A 6,704-nucleotide genomic window follows, 5' to 3' on the forward strand; every position below is an offset into this window, starting at 1 on the left:
TTTTTAAAAAAAACACTTAATGAGAGCCAGAAGGTTGAAGCTCAGATTTATACAGTGGAGGACAATTTGAATTAGGGACTGCAGACAGACTTAGTAGGCTGTCCCCTGTGGACCATGCATCCACCACATTAACCCATTGCACCGTAATGGACACGTAACCTTCCGTGGCCATGCCTACAGGTCCATGCGTCTGTTGTCAGGTGCACCTTTGTACTCACAGATTGCCAGAGTGCATGGACAATGCGGTCTTTTACATGCTGATGGAGGGTTGGGATGGCTTTTCTCGCAAAAGAAGTGTTGACTGGTTAGCTGATAGCGTGGTACAGCGTAGTCCATAATGGCTTTATTAATATTAACTAAAATATATAAATAGGCTCTATTAACTTTTAAATAGGTTCCAGGGGTACACGGCAAGCATTGGTGTGGTCAGTGGAGGAGGATTGCAAGGAGGGACCGCAGACAGGCTTACTAGGCCTAAAATAAATAAAAATGGGCTCTATGCAGTTGTAAATAGGTTACATGGGTACACAGGCAGCATTGTTGTGGTCAGTGAAGGAGGATTGCAAGGAGGGACCGCAGACAGGCTTACTAGGCCTAAAATAAATAAAAATAGGCTCTATGCAGTTGTAAATAGGTTACATGGGTACACAGGCAGCATTGTTGTGGTCAGTGGAGCAGGATTGCAAGGAGGGACCGCAGACAGGCTTACTAGGCCTAAAATAAATAAAAATGGGCTCTATGCAGTTGTAAATAGGTTACATGGGTACACAGGCAGCATTGTTGTGGTCAGTGGAGGAGGATTGCAAGGAGGGACCGCAGACAGGCTTACTAGGCCTAAAATAAATAAAAATGGGCTCTATGCAGTTGTAAATAGGTTACATGGGTACACAGGCAGCATTGTTGTGGTCAGTGGAGGAGAATTGCAAGGAGGGACCGCAGACAGGCTTACTAGGCCTAAAATAAATAAAAATGGGCTCTATGCAGTTGTAAATAGGTTACATGGGTACACAGGCAGCATTGTTGTGGTCAGAGGAGGAGGATTGCAAGGAGGGACCGCAGACAGGCTTACTAGGCCTAAAATAAATAAAAATAGGCTCTATGCAGTTGTAAATAGGTTACATGGGTACACAGGCAGCATTGTTGTGGTCAGTGGAGGAGGATTGCAAGGAGGGACCGCAGACAGGCTTACTAGGCCTAAAATAAATAAAAATGGGCTCTATGCAGTTGTAAATAGGTTACATGGGTACACAGGCAGCACTGTTGTGGTCAGTGGAGGAGGATTGCAAGGAGGGACCGCAGACAGGCTTACTAGGCCTAAAATAAATAAAAATGGGCTCTATGCAGTTGTAAATAGGTTACATGGGTACACAGGCAGCATTGTTATGGTCAGTGGAGGAGGATTGCAAGGAGGGACCGCAGACAGGCTTCCTAGGCCTAAAATAAATAAAAATAGGCTCTATGCAGTTGTAAATAGGTTACATGGGTACACAGGCAGCATTGTTGTGGTCAGTGGAGGAGGATTGCAAGGAGGGACCGCAGACAGGCTTACTAGGCCTAAAATAAATAAAAATAGGCTCTATGCAGTTGTAAATAGGTTACATGGGTACACAGGCAGCATTGTTGTGGTCAGTGGAGGAGAATTGCAAGGAGGGACCGCATACAGGCTTACTAGGCCTAAAATAAATAAAAATGGGCTCTATGCAGTTGTAAATAGGTTACATGGGTACACAGGCAGCATTGTTGTGGTCAGTGGAGGAGGATTGCAAGGAGGGACCACAGACAGGCTTACTAGGCCTAAAATAAATAAAAATGGGCTCTATGCAGTTGTAAATAGGTTACATGGGTACACAGGCAGCATTGTTGTGGTCAGTGGAGGAGGATTGCAAGGAGGGACCGCAGACAGGCTTACTAGGCCTAAAATAAATAAAAATGGGCTCTATGCAGTTGTAAATAGGTTACATGGGTACACAGGCAGCATTGTTGTGGTCAGTGGAGGAGGATTGCAAGGAGGGACTGCAGACAGGCTTACTAGGCCTAAAATAAATAAAAATAGGCTCTATGCAGTTGTAAATAGGTTACATGGGTACACAGGCAGCATTGTTGTGGTCAGTGGAGGAGGATTGCAAGGAGGGACCGCAGACAGGCTTACTAGGCCTAAAATAAATAAAAATGGGCTCTATGCAGTTGTAAATAGGTTACATGGGTACACAGGCAGCATTGTTGTGGTCAGTGGAGGAGGATTGCAAGGAGGGACCACAGAGAGGCTTACTAGGCCTAAAATAAATAAAAATAGGCTCAAGGCACTTAGAGTTATCTTGCAGGGGTACACAGGCAGCATTGGTGTGGTCAGTGGAGGACGATTGCAAGGAGTGTCTGACACAGTTAGTACTCACAAAAAATAAATAGATGTTAATGTCTCGCAAAACAACAAAAAAAAAAAAAAGTGTGGCATACTTAGGTACAGGGGTGGGCTTATCTGCTGAGTTTCTGACATAGTAATATGGCAGTAAGTATTTACTGGTGTCAATATAGGACACTGACCCAGACTACTTTAACTAGCATCATAGATGTCAACAAATTGGTATTGTCAGTGCCAGGCATTGAATGATGTCAGCGCATAGACTAAACATTGGTGGAGCTGTGAGAGATAATTTTGCACGTGGTAGAGCACAGTTTGAGCTGGGGGGGGTGAACTCTCTTGTGGCTGACGGTACCGTCCCAGGGCCCCTCATGTTACAACGGTGTGTCTGAAGTTGGGTGCGCGCCACCACCACCAGAGACACTTTATTGTACTATGAGGGACCCAGTGGCAGTGCCGTCGACCAAAAGCGGGCACACCCACCTCTTCAGACAAACGGCACTCTAACGGGTGCTTGCGCCAAGTGGCGAGACCACGGCCCCGTGGGGTGAGTTTTCCCATTGAGGGAGGTGTAAACATGTCGTATGCTGGACAAACAGCTGCTGCAAATTAAGAGATTGGAACACTAAGTAAGACCAGTCCACAAGCAAGACCTTTTTATAGGAAAGATAGGTGTCAGCCGGGAAAGGTGGGGCAAAATAATTTGAAATCCAGGAGTGGTTCATTTTAATGAAGGTTAGATCATCCACATTTTGGGTAGCCAGACGAGTCCTTTTTTCGGTTAATATTGAACCAGCAGCACTGAATACTCTTTCTGATAGCACACTAGCTGCTGGGCAAGCAAGCTCCTGCAATGCATATTCTGCCAATTCAGGCCAGGTGTCTAATTTGGATGCCCAGTAATCAAATGGGAATGACGGTTGAGGGAGAACATCGATAAGGGATGAAAAATAGTTAATTAGTTAGTTGCGAAATCACTCCACAACCTGGTCAGAAAACCCCTCTGTCCAACGCCACTTCTGATTTGTGCACCTCTAACACCTCTGCCCTGTAGCCCCCTGCAGCTCGTGTGAGAACCATCACCGGCGCTGTGTGCTGGGAATGCCTGAATCAAACGGTCTACAAGAGTGGCTTGTTTGGTTGCTAATATTTGTTCGAGGTTCTCATGTGGCATAATATTTAGCAATTTGCCTTTATAGCGAGGGTCAAGGATGCAGGCCAACCAGTAATCGTCATCGCTCATCATTTTAAAAATGCGTGGGTCCCTTTTGAGGATACGTAAGGTATAATCCGCCATGTGGGCCAAAGTTCCAGTTGTCAAATCTGTGGTTGTGCTGGTTTGAGGGGCAGTTACAGGCAAATCTACGTCACTTGTCTCCCTTAAAAAACCAGAACCCGGCCTTGCAACGCCACTAATTTCTGTTGGCCCAGGAGAAGCTTCCTCATTAAAAAAGTACTCATCCCCATCATCCTCCTCGTCCTCCTCCTCCTCTTCGCCCGCTACCGCGTCCTCTACACGGCCCTGACCAGACAATGGCTGACTGTCATCAAGGCTTTCCTCATCCTCGGCTGCAGACGCCTGCTCCTTTATGTGCGTCAAACTTTGCATCAGCAGACGCATTAGGGGGATGCTCATGCTTATTATGGCGTTGTCTGCACTAACCAGCCATGTGCATTCCTCAAAACACTGAAGGACTTGACACAGGTCTTGTAGCTTCGACCACTGCACACCTGACAACTCCATGTCTGCCATCCAACTGCCTGCCCATGTATCCTCCCACAAATACATAACAGCACGCCTCTGTTCGCACAGTCTCTGAAGCATGTGCAGTGTGGAGTTCCACCTTGTGTCAACGTCGATGATTAGGCGATGCTGGGGAAGGTTCAAAGACCGCTGATAGTTCTGCATACGGCTGGAGTGTACGGGCGAACGGCGGATATGCGAGCAAAGTCTGCGCACTTTGAGGAGCAGGTCGGGTAACCCCGGATAACTTTTCAGGAAGCACTGCACCACCAGGTTTAAGGTGTGAGCCAGGCAAGGAATGTGTTTCAGTTGGGAAAGGGCTATGGCAGTCATGAAATTCCTTCCGTTATCACTCACTACCTGGCCTGCCTCAAGATGTACAGTGCGCAGCCATGACTGAGTTTCTTTCTGCAAGAACTCGGACAGAACTTCCGCGGTCTGTGTTGTCGCCCAAACACTTCATTGCCAATACAGCCTGCTGACGCTTGCCACTAGCTGTCCCATAATGGCACACCTGGTGTGCAACAGTGGCAGCTGCGGATGGAGTGGATGTGCGACTGCGGTCTGTGGACGAGCTCTCGCTTCTGCAGGAGGATGAGGAAGAGAAGGAGGGGGGCGAACACCTACAGCCAACTCTTTCCTTGACCGTGGGCTAGGCAGAACTGTCCCAATATTGCTGTCCCCTGTGGACCCTGCATCCACCACATTCACCCAGTGTGCCGTGATGGACACGTAACGTCCCTGGCCATGCCTACTGGTCCATGCATCTGTTGTCAGGTGCACCTTTGTAGTCACAGACTGCCTGAGTGCATGGAAGATGCGGTCTTTAACATGCTGTTGGAGGACTGTGATGGCTTTTCTAGAAAAGAAGTGTCGACTGGGTAGCTCGTAGCGTGGTACAGCATAGTCCATCAGCGCTTTGAAAGCTTCGCTTTCAACTAACCGGTAGGGCATCATCTCTAATGAGATTAGTCTAGCAATGTGGGCGTTCAAACCCTGTGTACGCGGATGCGAGGATGAGTACTTCCTTTTCCTAATGAGAGTCTCTTGTAGGGTGAGCTGGACTGGAGAGCTGCATATGGTGGAACTAGCGGGGGTGGTGGTGGACATGGCAGATTGAGAGAGGGTTGGTGATGGTATTCTTGCTGTTGGCCTACATACAGTGTTTCCTACCAACAACCTGGTGATTCCCTGACCTCTTTGGCCTGGAGACAAAAGCTGCACAGATACTGCAGGTGTTGCGGGAAATGGTGGGCTTACAGTGAGGGAAGGGATGTAGCGTTGCTGACTAGCTTCATTGGCCGAGGGTGCTGCAACCTTTCGGCACATTTGGTAGTTAGTCCAGGCTTGCAAATGCATGGTGGATAAATGTCTATGCATGCAACTTGTATTTAGACTTTTAAGATTCTGACCTCTGCTTAAGGTAGTTGAACATTTTTGACAGATGACTTTGCGCTGATCATTTGGATGTTGTTTAAAAAAATGCCAGACTGCACTCTTTCTACTATTGGATACCTTTTCAGGCATTGCAGACTGAGCTTCTTTAACCGGATGGCCACGCTGTCCTCCAACTGGTTTTGGTTTTGCCACGCGTTTTTGGCCAGATATGGGCCTGGCAGATGGAACCTGTTGTGATGTTGATGCCTGCTGCGGCTCCTCCTCCTCCTCCACTTCAGAACTACTGCTGCCTGCACCCTGTTCCCCCAATGGCTGCCAATCGGGGTCAACAACTGGGTCATCTATGACCTCCTCTTCTATCTCGTGTGCAACTTCGTCTGTGTCACCGTGTAAGCCGGTGGTAGAGCGTTCGTGACGGGGCACCATAGTCTCAGCTGGGTTTGATTCTGGCTCAGTACACTGCGAGGGCAATGTTCTGGTCTGAGTCAAAGAAACAGCATAGTATTCTGGCTGTGGCTGTGCATCAGTGCACTCCATGTCCGATTCAACTTCTAATGGGCATGGCCTGTTAACTGTTTCAATGTCTAACCCAGGAACGGTATGTGTAAAGAGCTCCATGGAGTAACCCATTGTGTCTCCTTACGCATCCTTCTCTCTTGTTCTGGGTGAAGAAGACAAGGAAGCGACTTGTCCCTGACTGTGAACATCCACTAACGACGCGCTGCTTTTACATTTTGCACTTTCAGAAGAGGAGGCAAAAGAGCTAGAGGCTGAGTCAGCAAGGAAAGCCAAAAATTGTTCTTGCTGCTCCGGCTTTAAAAGCGGTTTTCCTACTCCCAGAAAAGGGAGCGTTCGAGGCCTTGTGTAGCCAGACGACGAACCTGGCTCAACAACTCGAGACTTAGGTGCTGTACTGCTTTTACCACGACCACCTGATGCTCCACCACCACTACCATCATTACCAGCTGACAATGACCGCCCACGGCCACGACCTCTTCTACCAGACTTCCTCATTGTTTGCAAAACGTAACCAAAGTAACGGTATTTGTTACTGTAAAACAACTTATAAGGTGAACTCTAACTTCTGTAGGATTTATATACACCTTTAGAGGTGGCTGACACTGAAAGGAAAACCAGGCCCAATGTTACACACTAGGTTTTCTGTGCCCCAATAATTTGAGACAGATGGCACACACACGACCG

This window comes from Ranitomeya variabilis, chromosome 5, assembly GCF_051348905.1.
Source record: "Ranitomeya variabilis isolate aRanVar5 chromosome 5, aRanVar5.hap1, whole genome shotgun sequence".
In the NCBI taxonomy this organism is placed as follows: Eukaryota; Metazoa; Chordata; class Amphibia; order Anura; family Dendrobatidae; genus Ranitomeya; species Ranitomeya variabilis.